At 36.7% G+C, this 10,546-nt stretch overlaps 1 non-coding gene across 1 annotated transcript; it reads right to left on the bottom strand.

Annotated features, from left to right (window-relative positions):
* Positions 1 to 3,663: 3,663 nt before the first annotated feature.
* Positions 3,664 to 3,770, bottom strand: LOC128287508 (small nucleolar RNA R71). The gene has a single exon (XR_008278208.1). It is a non-coding gene; the product is annotated as a small nucleolar RNA R71 (small nucleolar RNA).
* Positions 3,771 to 10,546: the final 6,776 nt, after the last annotated feature.

The following is a 10,546-nucleotide window of genomic DNA, read 5'->3' as shown; positions in this document are numbered from 1 at the left end:
TTAAATTTCATATTGGGTTTTTGATTTTGTAATAAGGCCATTTGAAGGTTTAAGTTTTAATTGCGCTTTCAATTATACATTTTTAAACTGCTAGTCTAGGTAAAGACGAGTTTTTAAAACAATTATTGTTTTCTAAAACACGTGTTTTAAACTTCATAGACTTGAAAAGTTTCTGCGTTTTTAAATCAATTTAATATAACATTGATGGTTAATAAGTTAACCGCTTGACGAGAAATTTTGTTAAATAATAATAAAAGGTTTTAAAAATTCAGTAACGGACTGGAAGACATTTCGATATGACATGCCAGATTGAACCATAACGTCTACGCCGAGTTTGGGGTGTTACATAATAAAGGTGGGAATTAACCTAAAATTGGTATGGCCTATCCGTTAACATCTTCACCCCAAACCAATATGGACTGTGAGGCCAGAAGATAAGTAGTTCTTTCTGACTCGTTACATGAGTCAAAAATCAGAAGATACTACTGAGATAGCAACTAGTTGATTGACGAGGAACCCGAAGCTAGCTAATCACCCATAATCAAATTTGATTTATCCTACTCTCTAATCTCTTGAATTTTATTTCTTTATGTTATTTTATTTTTTTATTATAAAATCTTAAAAACTCTCTTTTATTACGATCGTACTCTAAATAAATTAAAGTACTAATTAGATCTTTCGATGTTTAGGTTAAAATTAATCTAACACCCGCCTCATTTAGGTATGATCCTCGGAGTACTCACCTACTCTGTTGTAACTATATTACAACTGGACCCGTATACTTGCGAATATCGCCTCATATATCTATATTTTTTGCTACAGTATTTACACTCTGGACGTGAGTATGTCCAGAGGCAGTTAATGACATACCAGGTCATATGTCGCAACATTGAGGGGAGTATGCTTATCTTCAAGGTGTCTTTAGGGGTATGTCACGACATGAAGGTAGTCTTAGAATTCTTCTATTTTGTTCCCTATGTTGCAACATCCAATGCTTTGTGCTTCAACATAACGACCAACATCAAGTTAGTACACCTCCTAATGGTCTCTTGCACAATCACAAAGTATATTAGCTTACCTTTAGGCCTCATTCGGCCCTTAAGGTCAATAAAAGACTCAAATTACACATTTTATTAAACTTAGTAAAACTTACAAAAATGTAATTAAAACTTAACTAAAATGCTTATGTTCAAGCTCCTAAAGTGTGAAAACTAGTGTAATCTATTACAACAAATTACAATAAACCAAAGTCCTCTACACTTAAGTCATTGCTTTTCCTCAAGCAAAAAAAAAAGTAAATAAAAAGACAATCGTTGAACAAGTATGATACAAGTGTTAGCTTTGAAGCACATGCATAGGCATTTTACATTCACACATAATCTTGGCATGGGATATAACTAACTTACCACTTTTGATATCAAGCACCTAAGTTCAGTATATTACAAAGTATACAAGCATTAAGGGTCTCGAATGTAAGAATCCATCCATAAATTATACAAGTAATTTAGATTATCCTATCATAATACAAACAATCATAAGTGCAATTATTCAGTATGATTTCGAATTGTTAATAAGTCTACCTAGATCACATAGGTTTTTTCAGCTTGTAACATTCTGAAGCTTAGGACAGGTAGGATTTCAATAATAGTAAGCATCAAATAGTTTCAAGTACGAAAATAGTTTGTCACATCATATTGTCCCCTATTCTCCCCTTAGTAACCCTTTCTTACTTACCACCTTATTTCTCCACATAGAAACTCACAACAGAATATAACAATTGATAAATCGTAATTTATACATATCTTTATCCCATGCTTAGTGCATTTATGGATGATTTCTCCTTAGATTTGGTGAATTTGATGCTCCTAATCCTTTAATTTTATGTTTTATACTTAGGTGAGCATAAGAGAGTAAAAAAAGTGAGAAACAAGCCGAAAACAGAGAAAATGAACCCACATGGGAAAACAACACGGCCTGGTGACTTACACGGTAGACCACATGCCCGTGCCTATTTCACAGCCTTAACTACAGGCTGGAGTAATCGCACACGGGCGTGTCCCTACCAAGCCCAAGTTTAGTCCTATTCGAAAAAGGCCAATTTTTAGGGCTCTTAGGCATTCAAAAGCCTATTTAAACACTTGAAGAGGCACTTAGGAGGGGGATACAGAGGAGGAAGTAAGGAATTACTCAAGGAAAGCCGATTGATCCATCTCAAGAGCCGGATTCATCATCAAGACTGGATATCTCCCTTCAAGTTCCTTCAGGAGTTTTGGGTTTTCTTATGTTTTGTTATCTTTATGCTTTTGAGATGTTTTCTTTCATAAATATGAACTAAAACCCTTAAATACCTAAGGGGAATGAAACCTAAGATAGATATTATTATTATTATCTGAATCGTATGATAAATATTTGACTTGTTCTTAATTATGTGTTCTTAATTCTTATTTTAATATTCCAGGATATTGATCCAAGTTAACGCTCTTATTCAGAGGAGGAATAGACCCTGTCTAAGAGTAAAATTTTCATAATTAAGCAGAGTTGATTGCGCGCCTAGAGATAGGGTGACAAAATTTTGCCGGATTAGGGTGAAACCTAATAATGGAATCCATAGATTGAGTTAATGCAATTCTAGGGTGTTAATTAGAAAGAGATTTTAATTATTCAACCTAGGGTTAGACGTTATTAGTCTCGAGAGAGATAATAATATAACTTAGGGATTTCTACAGATCAAGTCAAATGAATAAATCGTCTGATTCAGAGTCAAATAACAAGTGAAGTCGAGGTGGATTTTACCTCAGGTATTGTCTCAATCAATCGAATTTTCCCAAAAGTATTTTCCCGAGTTTCTTTCTGTGCATTCTTAGTTAGTAATTAGTTTAGATAACGAAACCTCTTAATTTTTAGGCTAGATAATAATAAAAAGGAAGTAAATACTAGTACTCGTAGTTCCTTTGGGTTCGACAATCCGGTCTTGCTGAATTATACTACTTTTCGATAGGTACACTTGACTTAATCGTGATAATAAGTTAGTCTCAAGAATGTTTCATTTATAAATCTTGAAAACCTGTTACGAATATCACGCATCAAGTTTTTGGCACCGTTGTCGGGGAACTAGGACATTAGGAACACTCGATTTTTATTACTTTAGCCATTTTACTTTTAAGGCAAAGCCTAAGATACACAGAGGACGAGCAAGAGGATGATACTTCAACCACAACCGAGGAGATGGCTGAAAACCAAGAAAATCCGCTACCTCATGCGATTGCTGCTGATCCAGTAAATCAAAATCCTACTCCACGCCCTATGTATGATTATGCTAAACCTAATTTAATAGGAACTGAGTCAAGTATAGTTAGACCTGCTATTGTTGCAAATAATTTTTAACTGAAACCTAACACAATTCAAATGATACAACAATTTGTTCAGTTTGACGGTTTGCAGGACGAGGATCCCAACGCTCACTTTGCAAATTTCCTAGAATTTTGTGATACCATTAAAATTAATGGCATTTCTGATGACTCCATTCACCTTCGGTTGTTTCCCTTTTCATTAAGGGATAAGGCTAAACAATGGTTGAACTCGTTACCACGAGGGTTAATCACTACTCGAGAACAAATGACCGAAAAGTTTTTATTAAAATATTTTTCGCCAGCTAAAATAGCCAAATTACGTAATGATATCTCTTCTTTTGTGCAGATGGATTTAGAAACACTCTACGATGCATGGGAGAGATACAAGGACCTTTTGAGAATGTGCCCTCACCATGGGTTACAGCTTTGGCTACAGGTTCAAACGTTTCATAATGGCCTGAATCTTTCGACTTGGCAGATGATTGATGCAGCCGCTGGAGGAACTATCAATAATAAGACACCTGAGGTGGCTTACGAATTTATTGAGGAGATGTCACTAAATAACTATCAATAGCAAGTTATGAGAACAAAGCCAACGAAAGAAATTGGTGTTTTCAACCTCGACGTGGTTACTATGCTATCTAAGCAAGTAGAACTCTTAAATAAAAAGATTGATAGTTTGTGTGGTTCTACTCAGGTACATCCAGTGATGAGGTGCGATTCGAATGGAGGAGGAGCATGCATAGAATATCAACCCTTCAACCCTAGCATCGAGGAGGAACAAGTCCAATATATGTGTAACAATAACTCTAGACCCCAAAATAACCCATATAGTAAAACTTATAATGCAGGTTGGAGGAACATCCCAATTTCTCATGGAGCGGTCAAGGAAATAAAAGGCCACAACATCTTCCAGGTTTTGAACAACCACCTTACCAGCAAGAAAAGAAGCCGAACCTTGAGGAGATGATAACAAAATTCATCTCGGTGTCAGAAACTCATTTCCAAAATACTGAAATAGTTCTTAAGAATCAACAAGCGTAAATCCAAGGGCTCGAAACTCAGATAAGCCAACTCACCAAACTGATTTCTGAATGACCACAAGGTAGTTTGCCGAGTAACACTGAATCTAACCCAATGGAGCAAATCAATGCAATTACCATTCAAGATGCGGAAGGGTTAGTTGCACCTGAACCAGAACCGAAACAAGAAACTATGGTAAGTAAAGGTAAGGGTGAGGTAGACCAAAATGACCAGAAACCAGTAAGTAAAGAATACAAACCTCGTCTGCCATACCCAAACGTGACAAGTAAAGAGCACACAGAAGAACAATTCGGTAAATTCCATAAATTATTTAAAAAGTTACATAGTAATTTACCATTTATTGAAGCTCTTTCGCAGATGCCAAACGCAGTCAAATTCTTAAAGGAGATTTTAACAAATAAACGGAAGTTGGATGAGGCTTCGCATGCAGAATTCAATGCAGTTTACTCAGCCATATTACAGAATAAGCTACCCAACAAATTGAAAGATCTAGGGAGTTTTACGATTCCTTGTTTAATTGGTAATTTAGATGCTCATAATGCATTGGCTGACTTAGGGGCAAGCGTTAATGTTATGCCTTATAAAATGTTTAAACAGCTAGGTCTTGGGAAACCCAAAGAAACTTGGATGAGCATTCAATTGGCTGATAAAACCATTAGATTTCCTAGGGGTATCATTGAAAATGTTATTGTTAAGATCGATAAATTTATATACCCAGTAGACTTTGTTGTTCTAGACATGGAAGAGGATAATAACGCACCCTTAATTTTAGGACGACCCTTTTTAGCGACTGCTAGAACCATTATTGATGTTGGCACAGGTGAACTCACACTTCGTGTGGGAGATAAAACAATCACCCTTCAAGCTCGTAATTTGAGTAACACATCAAAATTTGAAGGTGGTCGTATAAATCATTCTACTAGTGCTAATCATGTGGTGAAACCCTCTGTGCAGGAAATAGTTACGAACAATGCATATGAGCGGGGTTCAAACAACAACAAAGGACCTATCTATGAAGAACAAAGGCTACAAATTGAGGAGTTAGATGAATGGCAGACACAGAACCGAGAACACCCGATAAATCGAAACCATTCCAAGACGAGTTGTAACACCCCGTACCCTAGTCCGTTACCGGAGTCGAACACAAGGTGCACACAAACTTGACTTAATCATTTTCACAGTCCATTTAAAAATTTCCAGACAAGCTGGTTACTGCATCACTGTCGCCTTAAAAATCATATCTTGAGTTTCAAAGCTCGAAAATCAGTTTCGTAATTTTTCCCTGAAACTAGACTCATATGTCCATCTACATATTTTTTTCTATAATTTTTGGTCGAGCAAATTAGTACAGTTTATTAGTTAAATTCTCCCCTATTCCAGGGTTCGACTACACTGACCTTTATGCATTACGAATTGGATATCTTCCGGTACAGGTCTTCAATACTGATGCTGTTTGTTTCTTTAGAAACTAGACTCAAAGAGGAATCTATAAATATATGGCATGACTCCTAATCATCTCTGGTTAATTTATAATGAATTTTCAAAGTCGGAACAGGGGATCCAGAAACCGTTCTGGCCCTGTTTCACGAGAACTTTAATATCTCTTAACATATAACTCATATGACCGTTTCATTTCTTCCATATGAAAGTAGATTCGTCAGGGTTCATTTACATAATTTATTCACTATTTAATTCCATTCCTACAAATTTTAGTGATTTTTCAAATCCACACCACTGCTGCTGTCAGCCTCTGTTTTCAAGGTAAACTTTACCTATTTCGTGGTTTCCATGGACCAGCTAGAGTTTTGTCATACATAGGTCCACATATAATCATATTTAGCCATTCCAATGGCTGATCATTTGCCCAACACTTCCATTCAGTCTGTAGTCACATCATGAAACCATACATATATACATAAACACAAATGGTCTAATGCCATACTCCACTTTTACGAGCCATTTTCGCATGGCTGTACACACATACATCACAAAACGTACTTGAAAAACAGCAAAGGGTAGTCCTATACATGCCATATCCAGAGTTCAACTAAAGAGTACCAAAAGGGCTTTGATAGTGTGGATGACTTCGACTTTGATGATCCCGAATCCGATAGCTAACGAGCAAAATCTATAAAACAGAGAGCCAAAGCAACGGGGTAAGCATTTTTAATGCTTAGTAAGTCTCAAGTAATGAATTCAGCTTTGACTAAAGTATTACATTCACATAGCTAAATGAATCACTTTATTAATACACATTCTCATAATCATACTTACTTCACACTTCATCAACATATACACACAAGGTATCAACCTATCTAAGAGCCGAAAGTTCGTTAGTCGATTGAACGAATACTATTTCAAACGGATCGACTTTTCCGATGCACATGTAAACATACCTTATCGTATGGGTTTTTCGAGCGTATTAATTGAATTTATTATGGCACCAAAATGCTCACCTTCAAACCGAGTCTCTTCGGAATTTAGCCGGATATAACCACAAGCACAATTGCCTTCGGGTCTTAACCCGGATTTGGTAACTTGCACAAATGCCTTCGGGTCTTAGCCCGGATATAACAACTCGCACGAATGCCTTCGGGTCTTAGCCTGGATATAATCACTAGCATAAATGCCTTCGGGACTTAGCCCGGATATAATCACTAGCATAAATGCCTTCGGGACTTAGCCCGGGTATCATTCAAATGCTCATGTACACATATATCAATAATCCACACATCCATATTTCATTCTCGTTACTAAGGCTCAAACACAAAACATTTATCAAACCTTTCCAATTTCGGCTCAATAGCCACACACAAAGAGCATGATTACAATTGACTTTATAACTTAGTCCCTACGCACATTCGGCTGTCCGCCATAATATGACAAATCATTTCAATATAATTCAAGTAGGGTCATTACTCGAAGACTTACCTCGGATGTTGTCGAACGATTTCGACGGCTATTCGATCACTTTTTCCTTTCCCTTATCCAACTGTGGTCCTCTAAGCTCTTGAGCTAATTCACACAAATTTAACTTAATAAAACTTATTATGATAGCTTATGGCCGAATATGACAAGGAGTTTAAATGGTCATATGGCCATCCTTTAGCTCAAATACACAATGGTCATGCACAGCTTTTTAATCACAACAAGCAATTTAATACAATTCATTCAAACATCAAAGTGAAGCTCAAGGTACTTAGCCCTTATATACATTAGACATTAGAGTCACATGTGTGCGAAATCACGAATCAATTCAACACCTTAGTTAGTACTCTCCTTAGCGAATTTTCCAAGCCAAGAATAGGCATCAATATGCTTGCCTCTAACCAATGCATGCACACCAACCCCCCCTTCATGTGGCCGAATATGCATGTCCATGTTGAGGCCAATTATGCACTTAATACCACACAAAAACATCATACATTTTACTAACTAACGCATTCCATATTCTAACTCAATACGCATCCGTCATTTATTTCATAACCAAACATCATCATATGCAAATATATACCTTGAGATAGTATATATGTCATACCAATACATCATGTGCAAACATATGTACATATAGGTGCAAGGGTCAATCTCAAGTTGCTTATATCCAAATATAAACACATATCCAAAGCTCAAATCTTACCTACCATGCAATATGCATAAATCATACTCATGGATATACCATGGCCGAATACACCACAACACCATACCGTTTCAATTTGGTCATGGTTAAACAAAGAACTTAGTGTCTCACTCAAAAATGCTAAAAGAAAATCCAAGAGTCCTCAATCCCCCATCACAATGTATCATTATCAAGCTTGATATTTAGCATGCAATGGCATTAACACAACATCCACCTTGGCCGAATATCATTCCCATGACATAGCAAAGATTTGAACCATGGGCTAATAAGAACATCAAGCTAGCAACTAAAAACATGCATGAATCTCATGGCACAACCTCAAACATACCTTAATCTTGATGCAAGTATAGCCAAACCCCTTCCTAATCCTCTTCCAAACCAAACATGAAACAAAAATTCCCTCTTCTTCCTTAGAATTTTCGGTCAAGAGAGAAAGAAAAGGATGAACAAATTTTTTTCTTTTCTTTTCTTCAACTCACGGCAATGGGGAGGGGGAGAAGCCTTCACACACATTTTTTTTCATTTTTTTATTACCCATACACCTTAGTTTAATGTTTCTCCATAATGCACCAACAAAACATGTCTATGACATGTTTTGCCCATCCTCCCTTGTCATGGCCGGCCACCACTTATAAAAAGAGGGGTATTTGACATGCAAGACCATTGTTTTGCATGCATGCTTTAATTAGTCATCACACATTTCCCTATCCTACTTTCAAAGTTTACTACTAGGTCCTTTTTAGTGAAATTCACATTTATAATCCTAAATCAAATCATCAAAAATGTCACACACGAATTAACACATATCATAGGCATCAAAATGAACATTAAATTATTTTTATGCCTCGGTTTTGTAGTCCCGAAACCACATTCCGACTAGGGTCGTTTTAAGGCTGTCACACGAGCTCAATACCTCACCAAATCCACTTAAGGTTGGAGACAAAGTACTACTAGATGTAGCAGATCCTCACATTACCACTTCTGAACCTAATGAAGAAATTCCTCTTACGGTACTCAGTATTTTCCCATATGGTACAGTCGAAGTAATTCATCCCAAATTCGGTATTTTTAAGGTAAACAATACTCGTCTTAAACCTTATGTTGATATAGTTGATAGCAGGGATGAGGAGTGTAAACTCCTTGCACCACCTGGACCATACAGAAGAGAGGTAAGTCTAGCTTAAGACTATAAATAAACGCTTCTCAGGAAGTAACCCGAGCATTAACAATAATGACATATTAAAATTCTAGTTTTTCATATCTAACCTATTAACTAAGTCTTGAAACACAGGGTTTTCCCATCCACACGCCAGGCACACGGGTGTTCCTTAGGCCGTGCTCACACCACAGGTGGAGACACGGTCGTCCGATACAGCTGTGTGAAAATAGGGCAAGATTTTTCCCCAACACGGAATGCGATAAGTTGCCATGGCTGTGAGATATGGCCATGGGCGAAACTGGCAAAACAACACGGACATGAGACACGCCCGTTCCTTGGAATCGTGGTTAAACTGGGAATGTAACATGAGCTTGCGACACGCCCGTGCCCTCCACCTGTGGTCGACACTGTCAAAATGAACATGGGCGTGGACCTATGTATACAGGCGTGGGAGAAGCGAACAAAGATTGACACGGTCGTGCAACATGGCCGAGTACACTGATGCGCCCAATTTCAAAAACCACGAAACGTACGGGTTGAAACAAAGGCACACAGGCGTGCCCCACGGTCGTGTGCGCCAATTTCTCTATAAACACCTATTTTCTATCTTAGCTTTATCCTTATATTTTGAAATTACTTTTTATTTCCTGTTAATACTATTTTATCTTGATTTTTACAATTTTTATTTTTCAGCTATTTCATTACTAGTAATTATGCTTCATTATTTTTCCTAAAGAGTTCCTAATTTTTTCACAAACATAAAGAGCTCCAAAGCTCATCATCAAACATGAACTAAAAACTTCAAATGGCGCAGGACTTATAGACTAATGAACCTCTACCACCACCAGAGTATCCTCCTCCACTCTCATCATTGCTTTGACCGATTACTCTCTATCACTCCAATTCAAGGAGTTCATTCATCATTCAAGAAGTTTCACTTCTCTCCCTATCTTATGATTATAAATCTATCTTTTTCAATATATCTACCTTTGTACATTGAGGGCAATGTACATCTTAAGTGTGAGGGGTCTTTTATATCACCATTAGAAATCCCTGAATTGTGTCTTATTCTCACATGAATCACTCATATCAATATTAGAATGAATTTTAATTAATTTATGATTTTTATTGATATGTCTTAAATTAAAACATAGGCATTTATGCATTGAGTGTTTAAACTTTAAGACATTAGGGAATCAAGCATGATAAGTTGATTTTTGAAGAATTAAAAACTTTTAGGTTGTTTTTCCCAAGCTTAGGTATTATCTTGAGTTGAAATTCACAGGTTTAAACATCAAAAAGCCATAATTTTTGTGAGATTTTGAGCCTTTCGAGCATCTATTATTTCTTTCATGC

Source organism: Gossypium arboreum, chromosome 13 (assembly GCF_025698485.1).
Source record: "Gossypium arboreum isolate Shixiya-1 chromosome 13, ASM2569848v2, whole genome shotgun sequence".
Classification (NCBI taxonomy): domain Eukaryota; kingdom Viridiplantae; phylum Streptophyta; class Magnoliopsida; order Malvales; family Malvaceae; genus Gossypium; species Gossypium arboreum.
The sequence above is the reverse complement of the archived record's forward strand: the minus strand, read 5'-3'. Positions and strand labels throughout refer to the sequence as shown.